At 32.8% G+C, this 15,769-nt stretch overlaps 1 protein-coding gene across 1 annotated transcript in view; it reads right to left on the bottom strand.

Moving 5' to 3' along the window:
- The window catches only part of LOC107566138 (VPS10 domain-containing receptor SorCS3-like), a 119,339-nt gene that overhangs the window by 78,026 nt on the left and 25,544 nt on the right, over nt 1–15,769 (bottom strand). The gene's annotated exons all lie outside the window — the stretch shown is intronic.

Genomic DNA, 15,769 nt, shown 5'->3' with positions numbered 1-15,769 from the left:
CAAAAAAAAAAAAAAAATAAAAAATAATTAAAAAAATAAAAAGTAGATGAGAGAGAATTATATTAGAGTAAATATATATATATTAAAATAATATATATATGTGTATATATATATATATATATATATATATATATATGTGTGTGTGTGTGTGTGTGTAAGTATATACTTATATACTATATAAATATATGTGCCAAATATTTGGCAAAATCATTAATAGACTTTCATTAAAAGTTTAGTTTGTTTGTTTTTGAAAGAAATTAATATTGTCAATCACTAAGGACATACTGAATTGATCAAAAGTGACAAAGGACTTCTTTTTCAAATAAATGCTGTTCTTCGAACTTTCTGAAAATTATCTCAGAATCCACAAAAACATTAAAAGGCATATTCAATATTTTTTTTTAAAAATATATGATTTCTGAAGGATCATGTTACACTGAAGACTGGAGTAATGGCTGCTGAATATTCAGCTTCATAGTAATAAATTGTATTAAAAAAAAAATTATATAAAAAAAATAGAAATAAACAGTTATTTTAAACTGGGCAAAATATTTAAAATAATAATAATAATAACAATAATAATAATTCAAGGCTGTATCCTACTGTAATGTATATGAAGGATCTGTTTTGGAAGCACACAATCAGAGTCAATGGTACGTTTTCAGATGCATTCAGACAATAAATCAGACAAATTATATTTATCAAAATACTATCTTTCCAAATCTCTGTTATACATTATTATGGCTCAAAATCTCATACAACAGATAGAAACAAGAGAAGACAACCGGCAGAGGTTAAAAGCACAGATCGTTCGAGCAGTTACCTGGAGCAAGCAGTGCGTGAAACACAACATACATTAAAATGTGTCTAAATGGAATTATTTGGACTTGAAGCTGCAAGGTGGATCTCAAGGGAATCCTAATGGATGAGATGAGTCCATTCAGGTCCGGAGGGAATTCATTTAGACGTTTCTGCTCCATGTGCTCTAGTCAGTAGCCATGGAAAAGAACAGACTATACCTTAAATCTCCAGAGATTTCTAGAGCCGTTAGGATGGCAGATCTCAAACTAAGGCCAGTTGACCCCAGAAGTCTATCTCAAATAGCTAGGGTGTCCGAAGAATCTTTGTGCAAGCTATATATTTCTGTAATACATTTTAATTGTCTGTGCATTAAAAAAAGACAAAATACAAAAGTGTCAAAAGTGTGTGCTATGGAGTAGTCATCCTTCATTTCTACAGAAACATTGATGTAGTTGTTCAAATCTTTAAATGAACAGACAAGAGTCAAAAAACATCTGAAGATTGCATTGTACATCTTGACAAGTCACTGAACATTACATTAAGACAGAACAAAGACAGTTAGCATCACAAGCTGTTTACTGACAGGAGGCATCACACAGATGCTCAATAACAGGACTGCTGCTTTTGATGAGATCTGAAAAGACTGTTTCTGAGAAGATTGCCCCCAATCACTGAATCTAACCCAGAAATACGCAGAGTTCAAAGAGGTTCAAGTACAATAAGAATCCAAATACCTAGAGCAGACAAGTCAGTTCAGTTTAATTAGATTGTATCATTCCTAAAGTGACTCTTCACTTCTATATATGTGCAACATACAGTAATAAGGCCTAGCAGTTAACAGGATTATTATTGCTAATTATAACTAAAACGATTCAAGAAATGTGTTAATCGAAATTAAGCTGGAATAAAATACACATATTAGATGAAAAACAATTAAATGAAAATTTGAAAAGCTAAAACTGAATTAAACCTAAACTAAAAAATAAATGAATCATAAATAGCAATAATTATAAAACAAACCCTATTAAAATGACAAAAGCACATACCAAATAAAGAAATACTAGAATTAAAATAAAAACATGATAAAATATGCAAATAAAAATTAAAAATATTAATAACAAAAAAAACAAAAAAGCATATAAATAATATAAATATTAGATGAAAAAGCTAGGGTGTCCGAAGAATCTTTGTGCAAGCTATATATTTCTGTAATACATTTTAATTGTCTGTGCATTAAAAAAAGACAAAATACAAAAGTGTCAAAAGTGTGTGCTGTGGAGTAGTCATCCTTCATTTCTACAGAAACATTGATGTAGTTGTTCAAATCTTTAAATGAACAGACAAGAGTCAAAAAACATCTGAAGATTGCATTGTACATCTTGACAAGTCACTGAACATTACATTAAGACAGAACAAAGACAGTTAGCATCACAAGCTGTTTACTGACAGGAGGCATCACACAGATGCTCAATAACAGGACTGCTGCTTTTGATGAGATCTGAAGAGACTGTTTCTGAGAAGATTGCCCCCAATCACTGAATCTAACCCAGAAATACGCAGAGTTCAAAGAGGTTCAAGTACAATAAGAATCCAAATACCTAGAGCAGACAAGTCAGTTCAGTTTAATTAGATTGTATCATTCCTAAAGTGACTCTTCACTTCTATATATGTGCAACATACAGTAATAAGGCCTAGCAGTTAACAGGGTTATTATTGCTAATTATAACTAAAACGATTCAAGAAATGTGTTAATCGAAATTAAGCTGGAATAAAATACACATATTAGATGAAAAACAATTAAATTAAAATTTGAAAAGCTAAAACTGAATTAAACCTAAACTAAAAAATAAATGAATCATAAATAGCAATAATTATAAAACAAACCCTATTAAAATGACAAAAGCACATACCAAATAAAGAAATACTAGAATTAAAATAAAAACATGATAAAATATGCAAATAAAAATTAAAAATATTAATAACAAAAAAAACAAAAAAGCATATAAATAATATAAATATTAGATGAAAAAAACGAACCTAAATGAAAAGTAGAAATGTTGCCAAGCACTTACATTATTATTGTCATCAATAACAATAATAGAAAAATAATAATACAAATGTTAAAAGCACATACCAAATAAATACAAACATACTAAAACTAAAATATAAGAAAATAAATAATAAAAATAAAAGGTTCAATTCAAAACATTTATAAATAAGTAAATACTAGTGGCAGCTGATGCTTTCCAAAAGTGAGGAAGCACAAATTTGACTGAAAAATGCATACTCAGATAATATTTCTGGAAAATGTTGTATAATTAGTGGTAATTTATACTGAAAGAAATACTGCAAATAAAAATGAGAAATGAGAATTCAAAACTACAAATTTAAAATAAAAAATAATAATAATAATAAAAAAAAGAAATTAAAAATGCTTTCAAATATTGCTCACATTGAGGAACTGACATACAACACAACCCTGATGCAAATTCCAGCTTAAATAATGTCCCGAGCCTGTTCTGCCCTTATATTCCATCATGTCATGTCCCCTCCATCTCTCTCTGTCCTAATAAAACAGGCAAAAATGCTGCCAACAAAAATAGTACAAAAACGAAAAGGAAAAAAAAATGCTTCTAGTGGAATGAGTCGAAGTGAGTGGGCAGTAGGAGAACATAATGTATACTCAGATCCTATGACCCATACATTACCAGAAGCATAATGCTAAACATATTGAACATACTGTCAAAGAAGTGCAGAAAGACCCCGTACTGACTCTAAACATCCCACCAGCCAGCTACATGACATATGAGTGCCAGCATGACCCCTACAAGTTGCTAAACACATGGCCTAATTTCCACTGCTCTAATTGTGTTTCTGCATGCCCAGCCGCGCAATTAATGGCAAAGCCTGGCGCGTTCCTATTACACTGATTGATGCCACTGTTGATCGGCCCCCTGCCGGGAATAGAATGTTGTTATTCTAGTCCTACAGTGAGAAGGCACCGACCCAGTCAAGCTCTGGCCTATTTCAACTAAGATTATTTATGATTATTGATGGCTAATGGAGACAGAGTAAAAAAGAATTCAGAAAAAGATTCAGAAACTAATGTTCCTGTGAACATTTCTTTGAATGAAAAATGCTAGATTAACAGTTACTTTCATATATATATATATATATATTTTTTTTTTTTTTAGCTGTCTGTGTATGATGACACTTGAAAGACAGTAGTTCATTAAGACTTTAAGTGAATATATATAGTGACCCCAAAACATATTTGAACAATTATGTCACACTTAAAAGAAGGCTATATGAATTGTATTGTACATCACATTAATGCACATGTTCTACTAAGGATTGACAACTACAAAGTGTTCAGCTTTTTTGCCTTAATTTTGAACTATTCAGAATTGTTAATGTACAACCCGCCGCATTAAAGGTAGGTAGGTAGGTAGGTAGGTAGGTAGGTAGGTAGGTAGGTAGGTAGGTAGGTAGGGAGATAGATAGATAGATAGATAGATAGATAGATAGATAGATAGATAGATAGATAGATAGATAGATAGATAGATAGATAGATAGATAGATAGAACAATTACACCACAGATGCAGGTTTCATGCTAGTTCAAACATGTTCAAAACACACTCAAAAATGTTACGTTAGATCTAGCAACAATAGGCCGAGTGGTTCCTTCCTGAATGATTCGTGTTTTCAACAGTACGTAAATTATTCTGTTGCTGATTTCAGAACTGCATACTAGCACTCTACTTTCACTAAACAGTAAGAGTAGTATGCTAGTCTGCGTTTCGGAATTTAGCAAATGACTCATTTATAGTTGTTTCATTCTTGAATCAAACAGCGTTTTTGAACGAATCGATTGAATCAATGGTTCAATGAGTCACTTGCTGCTACCTACTGATGTAACATGTTGCTTAACCTGTAGAAATAGTCACTAATTAATGCACAGATTGGCACTCTGTCAGGAACTACTCATTTATACTAGACTATATAAATTAATGACTTTAAAATATATTTAGCCTTAATGATTTGAAAAAAATCCAAGTGGCAGTGGAAACTGTAATTTTGATAGCGTTGCTCTGTAAAATACTACTGATGTGCAAAATACTTGACTTGTTTTTTTTGTTTTTTGTTTTTCTCATTGGGAAAACATCAAACTTCATCAAACAGGAGTATTAGTTTCCCGTCAAATTTCTAGACCTTTCAAAACAAGTCAGTGCTTAATCAGATCAAATCTCAAATTGTCCCAGGCCTTTCACATTTAACACAATCTGTCCAAATACGGGGGACAGGGCAGATTGGCGAGCCTCGTATATATCCCTTGTCGATGTAAGCACCTATGGACCACTGGGTCCCTCATAAGCGTGGACGTTGACATATTGTGCCGCTGGGTGAGCTCAACCTGTAGTCATTCATCAGCCGGATGACATGCTCAATTTTAAAAGCTCGGAGCTGTCACAAAGTCAGCTTCATAGCTTCCCACTTACATCAATAAATCACTAGCTGCAGCAAGGACCCACTGCTGACAGTCGGTGACTGCCAACAGGGAGACTTTGGGGCCTTCTAATAGGAGGTGAGGGGAACAGGGAGAGGAGAGCTGATTTTAATAATGTACTTATAATGAAAAAGAAAATCTATAGCACGTATTTGCATAACGCCCTGAACACTTGGATCATTTCCATTAAATTGTGATGGAGAGAGGAGGGAGTATCAGGCATGGACTGCTGGAGGAGGAGGGTGAGGATGAAACGTGCCAGAAAAAGACGGGAAATAAGAAACGCCATTTAATGTCATGGAATAAGAAAGCAATTCATCTGGGTGTGCTTTAGAGACACGTGAAACAAACGGCCGCAGTTTGTAAAAGAAATAAGCGACATAACTGATGAAACCGCTGAGTTTAGGTCTGGCTTATCTCAAGTTAACTTACAAAATAAATAAATTCCATATTCACAAATGGAAGCCCTGTTTACACTTGGAATCAACCAATCAGAACAGAGCGCGTTTACATTTGTTCACATCAATTGTATCCAGATAACTGATTGGAGCTATTTTCCCAGTGCAATATTCCAATTTTTGCTGCATGTTTAATTGACATTTCCGGGGTTCTCATTAGTGCAAGCTGTTATAGTTGGGTAAACTTCAATACTTCAATGAATGTAAAATGCAACAAATATTATTTATTTGTTTTATGTTCCCCTTTGACTGAGATTTTGATAACTTTACAAAAGGCGAAAACATATAGAATGATTGATTAAGTTGGTCAGAAGAGAAGATGTCAAATTTTGCTTACTTTAGCCATTACATTAGAAACAAACACAGCAGTGTTAACAGTTTCATTTTTAAATTAATTTGACATCTTTCTTTCTGTTGTAGTTTAATGCCCGCATAATATAATACAAAGCATATTGTTATAAATGCATATTACATTTTAGATCTATTGCCACACCTTCAAAGGTTTCTATTTACAACATTAGCCAATCACAGTTTAGAGCGCACGAATGCAACAGCCAATCAGAGAGATGTTTAAATCAGTCAGTAGGCAAAATTCCACTCAAAATGTTTTGTTCAGATCTTTTTTATTTTAGATCAGGTTCCTGACAGTGTTATTTCCATTCATGTGAAAGTTATTTTCTTTTCAGCTAGATTTTTCCATATAACATTTACTATTTATAAATAATAACTAATTGCAAGTAAAAGTTTAAGAAAAATTGAATACCTCTAGGTGGCAGTACCTTATGAGTTTTTGATTTTCTGTGAGCTGACAGCCCAGTAAAGCAATTAATAACTAAATAAATAAGTGGTATCAGACAAATGTACGGCTGGTCAAATGTGTTAATGAATATTAACATGTTAAGAATAAATAAATGTGATGATGCCAGGACAGTTCACTGAATTTCAACACCAACAGCTTGGTTTCCAGAAGCTAGGCGTTCAGAATCTTAGAGACCTCTACAGTTTTTAAATGATCTGTCAAGCACAAAATGTTTATGCTAGCAAGGCAGATGGCAAGATTAGCCCAATTTATGACTGAAATTAGCAGCAGGAGGACTCATTTAGCTTGCTCATGTGTGATTTTCAAGGGACTCAGTTTGACTAAATCCAAAAACAATAACTAGCTGGGCTAAATTCAAAGATGCAGGTAATTTAGAGAGTTTTTATGCACAGCCATTTATTTTGGGAGAGCAAATACAGATGGTTATCCATAGATTACAAAGATTCAATTGATATAAAAACAGTTTTGAATTTCAGAGTTTACTGAATTTAGTCATTACACTATTTACAAAAAAACTTTACCATAAAATAGTGACTTTTTATATATATATTTTACTTTTCCTTATTATACTTTTCAATCCAATTTGAATGGATTTTTTAAGATATCGGCCAAATTTTCTTATCAGGCCGATACCGATAACAGAAAAAATGAGCATTTATCGGCCGATACCGACATGGTGGCCGATATATCGTGCATCCCTAATTTTTAATTTACATATACATTTTCTTTTTCTCTGCTAATTAATCTAAATTAATTCCTCCTAAGTTTCTACTAAATTTGTATATAAAATATGATCAATGAAAGATGGGTTACACATCACATGCATTCGTCTGTACTCAGAAAAATATCTGATTCCAAAGTGTTCGTACAAGTCCACCTAAGTCCAAGTACCAAAACTCTAATAGAGGCTCAGACAAACCATTTGAATAATCTATTAATCTTAAATGATCAGACGATTGTTCACATGCATATAAACACCTCTTAAATACTGTCAGAGAATTTTCTGCTTTCCCAATGAAGTGTTGACCTGCCCTATAGAGAAGAAGGAGAATGAGTCAGAATGAGTAGGTTATGGAATTATGGAAATGAGCAACCAAGTGCTATTGTTCCTGCGTCTGGCCATTTTCATAATTCACTTTTATACCGGCTAATTGCGTTAGCTATAAATTCCTGATGCACTTCTATATAGCACTCTAAATCATCTGGCGTCCTGTGGAGATCACTTGCGAAGGCAATAGCTGCACTAATCCTTTCTTTCTTTCTTCATTTCCCTGTCGAGCTATAAGCACGCTCAGCGATCACGAGCCTGAGACATAGGCAGAAGGTAACATGGTGAAATATATGCAAATCATGCATCAGTGTTGTTTGGGGTTATTGGGGCCCCTAACCGTACACTTCTCTAAACCTTCACTCAAGTTTGCCTAAACTGTTTGCAAGCTTTCAGAGGTATGGCTGCATTCATTAATAAGGCTGTTTCTTCAACTAGACAGTTCAGTTCTTCCCTGTGGACTTTGAAAGTAAACTTGAAGTTAAATAAAGTTGAAGTTTGCAGTGTCTGACAGCTTATATATTTATAATTCTAACAAATGTCATTTCCATGTCAAATTATGCATTGCATTTAACAGCATTCTTTGATGGCGATGACAACTCTTTTGTCTTGTTATTGCTAAATTCAACTCTTATATTTCATCTCAAGCATGCTCTGAAATGGTAACCAAGTGCTCTCAAAATCAATAACAATAATAATCATAATAATAATAATTAATAGTATTATTGTTATACATAATAAATAATAAGGTCACATAAGTTAATGCTAGTTTATGCATTATCTAACATGAACTAAAAATAAGCATTGCATTTGTTACAGTAATTAATATTATTAATCTTTGTCAACACTGGGTATTAAAAATAGAATAGTTTATTTTTATTTTATGTTGGCCCAGGTTCATTAAATAATATTACCAGATATTATTTGCATTAGGAACTTCAATCAATCAATCAATAAAACTTTAAGAGTATTTTTCAATTTTAACATTACAAATGAAGACATTTTTAAAAATAGCAAGTATAAATGTAATAAATGGGGGGAAAAAAGTGTTTGTCTGAATAATAATCAAGGTACGTATAAGTGTAGTTGTAAGGTTCCTTATTGTAAGTTTCTTTGAATAAAATCATCTGCTGAATACATAAACGTAAAATAAATGTACAGTAAATGAAGAAAGAACTTAAAATAAGATGAAATATCATTCATATTAAAAAAAAGAGATGAAATAAAAATTACTTTTTAGTCATTCATTTATTATTATAATCATTATTTTAAGTAGTTTATACTACGTTAAAATGCCATAGAAATGGTCTTATGTAAGTTGTCATTTATTTAATCAAATTCATTCTAGCAAGCATGTGATCACTCAGTACAAAGATATGCTTTACAGGGAATAATGCAATGATTTATTTTGCAAGTGTAAGTATGCTGTTGAAAATTATGTAGACCGCTGAAAAGTATCCAGCTTTGTGAGAAAAGTATTCAAAAAAACACAAACCTCCAGAGGTGAGGTGGCCTTTTTATTATTTTTTTTGCGCCATGGAGTCTTTTTGAGTTTGCTTTGACTATCATATCAAACCAGGTTCAGACGGTGTCAGGTAAGATCAGAGAGCATCTGTGCATCGCTGTGGGGCAGCAGTTGATGAGGTGGTATAATCTGCCCAATGAGCCAGTCAGCCCATGGAAATTAATGAATTGATCCGGTTATTATGGGCACTTTATCAAAGGCACAGTCCTCCAGAATCCTGTCTGGCACAGCGTCGTGCCCTCCAAAGCAAATGAGGTAACCACAGGAAAACACAGAAGTAGAATATGAAAAGAAATAGCTGTTTTTACTACTGATGAAAATTGTTTCTTCATTAACAGATGTTTACTGCTGCACAAACCTTGGCTTATTACTGAAACAGAGAAAAAAATTAAGTTATTTAATAGTAATGTAAAGGTGAAATGTGTTATGTCTGTGCCGTAGTGAAAATAAAAGGGACTGCAAAATAAAATCTTAATGTTTCCGAAATATTAAGTGCTATGCATGTATATTTATCCACTATGCAAATATTTGCATAATTCACAGTAATACATTACAGGTGAAGCATTCAAAAAGCCTTATGCTAACCAAGGCTGCATTTTATTTATTTATTTTTTTTTATGAAAAATTGTAAATAACTGTTTTATATTTTAATATATTGTAAAATGTAATTTCTATGATGGCAAAGCTAATCAGTCATTCTAATATGCTGATTTGGTACTGGAGAAATGTTTATTATTTATTCATTTTTTAAATAATTATTACAGATGAAAAAACATTTTGCAACTTAATATTTTTGTAGAAACCATGACACTTTGAAGATTTATTTTCAATCAATCAATCAATCAATCAATCAATCAATCAATCAATCAATCAATCAATCATAGTTCTACTCAGTAATGATGCATTCAATTTATCAAACGTGACATTAAAGACATTTATACAGTTTTTTCTGAACTTTCATCAAACTGTTTTTGAACTATTAATCAAAAAAATGTATCACAGCAGCAAAAAACAATGTATCATCATTGATAAAAATAAGATCCCTTATTAATGATTGAATAAAATAATAATTGAGCATAAAATCAGCATATTAGAATGATTTCTGAAGGATTATGTGACACTGAAGACTGGAGTAATGATGCTGACAATTCTGATCTACTATCACAGAAATAGAATACATTTTAAAATATATTGCAATAGAAAACATTTTTTAAATAATAATAATATATAAAATGTTATAATACTACTGTTTTACTGTATATTTGATCATATAAATTCTGCCTTGGTAAGCATATGAGAGTACTTAACAAATCTTAATTATTCCAAACTTTTTACCAGCTCAAGTGCCCCGATGAACTATTCTGCTATTACCATATAAAACAAATACAACTATTAGTCCTCATGAATATTCTGAGAAGCTAAACGGCCTCTTGGCTTGGCACTGCAATTGTGTTTTCCACATTAAGGGAAGTTCAGAACGCCTGGGAGGCTCCGTCAGGAAGCATTCACGCGAGACATGAAGAGGGAGGTTAGACACAGCGAGGTGACAGGCGGGAATCCGGCTAAAGATATGCGCCATCTGGATGAGCAGTGAGCTGAGAAATTCAGCTCTAACAGCACTGAAACAACTGACTTAAATTGAGGTAAAGGTGCACACGAACACACACGCGCCTTGCTCACACACTCAAAGAGAAGTCACGCAGGGACATACGGAGTTTGAAAGAGGATTTCACACAGAGCTGATGGAGCGCATGCACATGTATACTACGGTTGCTCATGCTTACATCATGATCCATGATGTACAAGAGGCCATCATATATTGTGATTATAGACGCAGCTAAAGGCCTTTGTAAAGCACGGCATGCAGCCATCTCTCTGCCAATCTCTCAGCTATGAATATATTGCAAATACTGCATGCACTTAAAATAGTTACCTCATAAAATGTAATTCAAATGTAAATCACTTTAATAAAAAATATATAGGCCTTGATATGAAGTAAAAATTTTATGCTCACCATGGCTGCATTTATTTGATAGAAAATACAGTACAAAACTTGTAATTTTGTAAAATATTATTACACTTAAAATAATTGTTTTCTGATTTAATATATTTTAAAAAATGCTATTCATTCCTGTGATTGTAAAGCTTAATTTTCAGCATCATAACGTCAATCTTCAGTGTCACATGATCATTCAGAAAATCATTCGAATATATTGATTTGGTACTAAAGAAATATTTATTTATTTATTACTGTTGAAAACAATTTTTTGCTAGTTAATATTTTTTTTTGTAGAAACTGTGATACACTACTTTTCAATCATTTGGATTATGTTTATTTATTTATTTTTATTTTTATTTATTTTATTTTTTTGCAGATTTGGTGATCAAGAAACTTTTTTATTATTAAGGTTGAAAAGAGTTGTGCTGCTTAGAATTTTTGCGGAAACTGTGGTACTTTTTCTTTCTGAATTCTTTGATGAAAATATAGTTCAAAACAACAGCATTTATTTGAAATAGAAATGCTGGTTCAATTTAACATTTCATTGCTGAATATTTTTAGATCGCTATTAGCAACAGACGGAACTGCAACTTGTTGCTAAACAATGGTAGACTTGAGTAAAGTAAAGTAAAGTAAAGTAAAGTAAAGTAAAGTAAAGTAAAGTAAAGTAAAATAAAATAAAATAAAATATAAATAATTACATGATACAATTAAATCTTAAAATAAATAAATACAAATAAACTTTAAAATAAATAAATACAAACTTAATTATTAACGTAAACGGACATCACACACAATTACACAGTAAGGTTGAAGGCTTGTGTGCGTCTGCTATTTCACCCAATGTAATCCTCTAAAAGGGCGCATTTAGTGCTACATGCCAGATCGTCCTTGTAAAGTCATTTTGCATTACTAATCAAAGCAATGATGAATAAAAGGTGGCGTTCTAGGCTTAAATTACATGATCCCATGCGCTCAGCATTAAGAGACACAAATCCATCTACTACCGTTAGACATGGTGTGTATTACAGCCGGTAATCTCTCGCTCAGCTTCTCCAGAACCGAGGAGTCATCCACCGAGACACAGTTCACGCTATTACTATTATCACCTCGTGCTGCTACTAATTCCGATTTTGCTGCAACAACACAAACAACACTAAAAAATATGCTGCATCTTGCATTTAATCTTGTAATGTTTACCCTTCTCCCACGGTCTTCTATTTCCAGCAACGTCCCTGTAGCATCGAAGCTAGCTTTTGCAAAAGTTACGATTGTGTGCAAAATAATTAACGGCATACATCTGCATCGTTAGCTGGGCTTAAGTCAAATAATGTTTGCGTATTTAGGAGAATAAGAGCACTAGACTCTCAATGAGGTAGTTGTTCCCTTAGGGTAAACAACTTAGAAAACGGCTCGATTTTTTTGCAGGCAGGTTTGACGTTAGCAAACGTGCTTCTGAAGGCAAGCCAAAACAGCTAATTCAATCACTAGCATTTGAAGGACGGCAAAGTTGTGAGGGAGATGTACGAAAACAAGACGTTTTTTTTTTTGTTCTGTTTTGTTTTGTTGCCTCACATGTTGCTAAACCTGACAAATGCTTAATTAATTACTTTCCAGGTAGAGCTTGAGGAAAAACCAATCACGGTCTGTAAATGTGATGCTTGAACAGCAAAGCAGTATGTAAATCCCCGCCGTATCTGTGTCACATACTAACAAGTAGCATCCATCTGCTTAAACTAATCCTCGCCTACAGCTGATAATAACTTACGAGACATCAGTTTTTACAACCAGACATTCCATTTCGCACCCACTCCCTCTGAAAGCTAATACCTATAATCCTATGGGCATCTGTCAGGTCAAGCTTATCCAGGTGTAGCAGCATCTGTTCAATGCGATCTCGCGAAAAATCTGAAATAAACATTATGTCCAGCAAATCCACACAAACCGAAGAGTTGAATACACTCAAGAGTTTCTTACAGTTCAGACAGTTTTCAAATTACATGCCTGGGCAGGATGTCACCACCTAGTTCCAGTCAAAACCCCCTAGGTATCTCTACAATGAGGCTTATTGTCATAATGTAATACACACACGTGTTTGTTTAGTGAGGGAATCTCATAGACTTCCATTGTTTTTATATTAGATTATGGCCTAACCAGTCTCCTACCCCTAACAATGGCCCTCACAAAAACCTGTGCAAAACATTACATTCATGGATGTTTACACAACACCGATTTTTTAGCTAAAAACAGAAAACTTACTATGCGTTTTGGCCATTTATTTACAGGACAATGGTGTTTTGAAAATGCTTGAAAATGCAAACTTTTGAACAGTTTTCAAAGTGCAAGTTTTTGTAAATGATACCTCCATGAAAGTCTCCATGTACACTACAAAAGTGATGCATCATTTTTTTTGTATTTTTCACTGGTTTGTGTGAATGGGGATCATTTTTACAATGTTGTCTGAATGTAAAACTTGTCAAACATGCAAAGAAATCACTTTTCTACGGAAGCCCGTTTCTGCCACTGGGGGAAAAAAAAAAAAAAAAAGGTAATTACAAGTTTGTATCTCACAATTCAGACTTTTTTTTTCTTTCTTGAAATTTCGAGTTTGCATCTTGTAATTCAGATTTTTTTTCTTCTTCTCAGAATTGCATGGTACGAACTTTAAATTCAGACTTTTTCTCGCAAATGTGAGTTTGTATCTCCCAATTCTGATTGTTTTGTTTGTTTGTTCTTTCCTTAGAGTTGTGAGATATAAACTTGCAATTACGAATTATAAAGTCAAATTCTGAGGAGGGGAAAAGACTGATTTGTTCTCAGAATTGCGAGTTCATATCTCACAATTCTGACTTAACTCGCAAGAGAAAAAAGTCAAAATTGTGATATAAAAACTTGCAACTACCTTTTTTTATATTTTTTTATTCAATGGTGAAAACAGGGTTTCTTTCAGTTTTAGTACAGTGTTGTTGTATAAACTTAACCTTAATTATCAACAAGATATGGCCAATTAAATATATCAAACTAGTAAAATCTTACAGGTTTCACCATATTAGTGCAAACATTTGGACCTAACAACAAATAGCCTTACGTTTATTATATATCTATGTGATATACAGTAATTATGTTCTTGTTATATAAACCTCTGTTAATTATTTCTGTTCAAGTTAGTCCCAGTATCCTTGGTTTCTGATTATGCCCTTGTTTGTTTGTTGGTTGCCCCAGCAAGTTCTCAAGTGTTGTCATTGTTTGTTGTTTGCAACTATGTCTTATTTGGTTCCTTGTTTGTTTCTTTGCACATACAGTTTCATTGTTCCTCATCAGTTCCTGTCTATACAAAATTAGTTTGCTGCATGTATTTACTCCAGTGTTTCAAAGAGTTTGATTTTGATTAATAAACATAACTGCAACTAAATCCTACTTTAAGCTACTCCTCTTTGCTCCTGCAACCTGCTATGAATTACTGTACATACATTATATACAATATAATTTATTCCATATTTGTGTCAATTTAAACATGATTTTGCTGATGCAGGATAAATGTTGCTAGAGATGTTTGCCTTACTGGAATATGCTGCTGAAGGACATGTTTTGTTTGTTTGTGAGATATTTTATTTACTTTCTCTTGTTCATCATTACAGTAGGCTTATGCAGGTAAAGGTATGCAGCTCATTAGTAGCTATTCCAAGAAATCATCACAGTTTCTTATTACACCTTGTTCTGTAAAATAATTGTGTCTATAAATGTCTTATGCCAAGGTGAAAATGTCTTTACCACAGAAGAGCAAAAAAAAAAAAAACAGTACTGTACGTGGCATATCTGTCTGTCTGAATAACACACTCATGCTGTCCTAGATTCACATGACTACCTTCAGATGAATCCAAATGAGTACATTTATAATATAAAAATAACCCATCCCTGAGTTTATATAGAGTTGTATGGTTTTAACTAAATGTAGTTTGCTTAAAATAATACAGAACGTTTGTATGTTTCAAGCACAATTTACATGTGCTTGGAAGCAGGTGTAAAACCTAACATTTAGAAAACACTTTCATGAACCAAAAAATTTACATCAGAACAGAATCAACAACTTACACATTCATTCAGGTGAATTTTCAAGAATGAGGCCATTCAAAACAAAAACTTTATCAAAAAAATGCAGCCAAAGATGCAGTGATTAGCAAATGTTAGACTGCTCATTTCGATGAACACAATCCAGCACAATCCAACAATTTGATCAAAAAAAATATAACATCCAATGTTGCTATGTAACTCTACCTTACTTAATCTGATTATTACATGGTCGATTACTGTATGTTAAGCAACTGAAAAATATGACAAACACGAGATGACTCACCTCTCCATGTGCTTCTCCCATCATCAGATGCTCTGCTGCAAATCGACTCCACCTATTTGTGGAACTGTGCATAACCACTCATTTCAAAATACTCATTATTGTAAGTAAAGTTTAATTGTACCTATTTAGTTTAATAACTTTCAGTGCTAAAAAGTTGTCATTACTTTGTTAAACTTAGTAAAGTCAACAAACTTATTCAAAATAAGTTATAATCACTTACTTTTATTAGTAAGATCATCAGTTACATTTTACAGTG

This window comes from Sinocyclocheilus grahami, unplaced genomic scaffold, assembly GCF_001515645.1.
Source record: "Sinocyclocheilus grahami isolate Dianchi unplaced genomic scaffold, SAMN03320097.WGS_v1.1 scaffold1050.1, whole genome shotgun sequence".
Classification (NCBI taxonomy): domain Eukaryota; kingdom Metazoa; phylum Chordata; class Actinopteri; order Cypriniformes; family Cyprinidae; genus Sinocyclocheilus; species Sinocyclocheilus grahami.
This window is presented reverse-complemented; position numbering and strand designations above follow the sequence as displayed.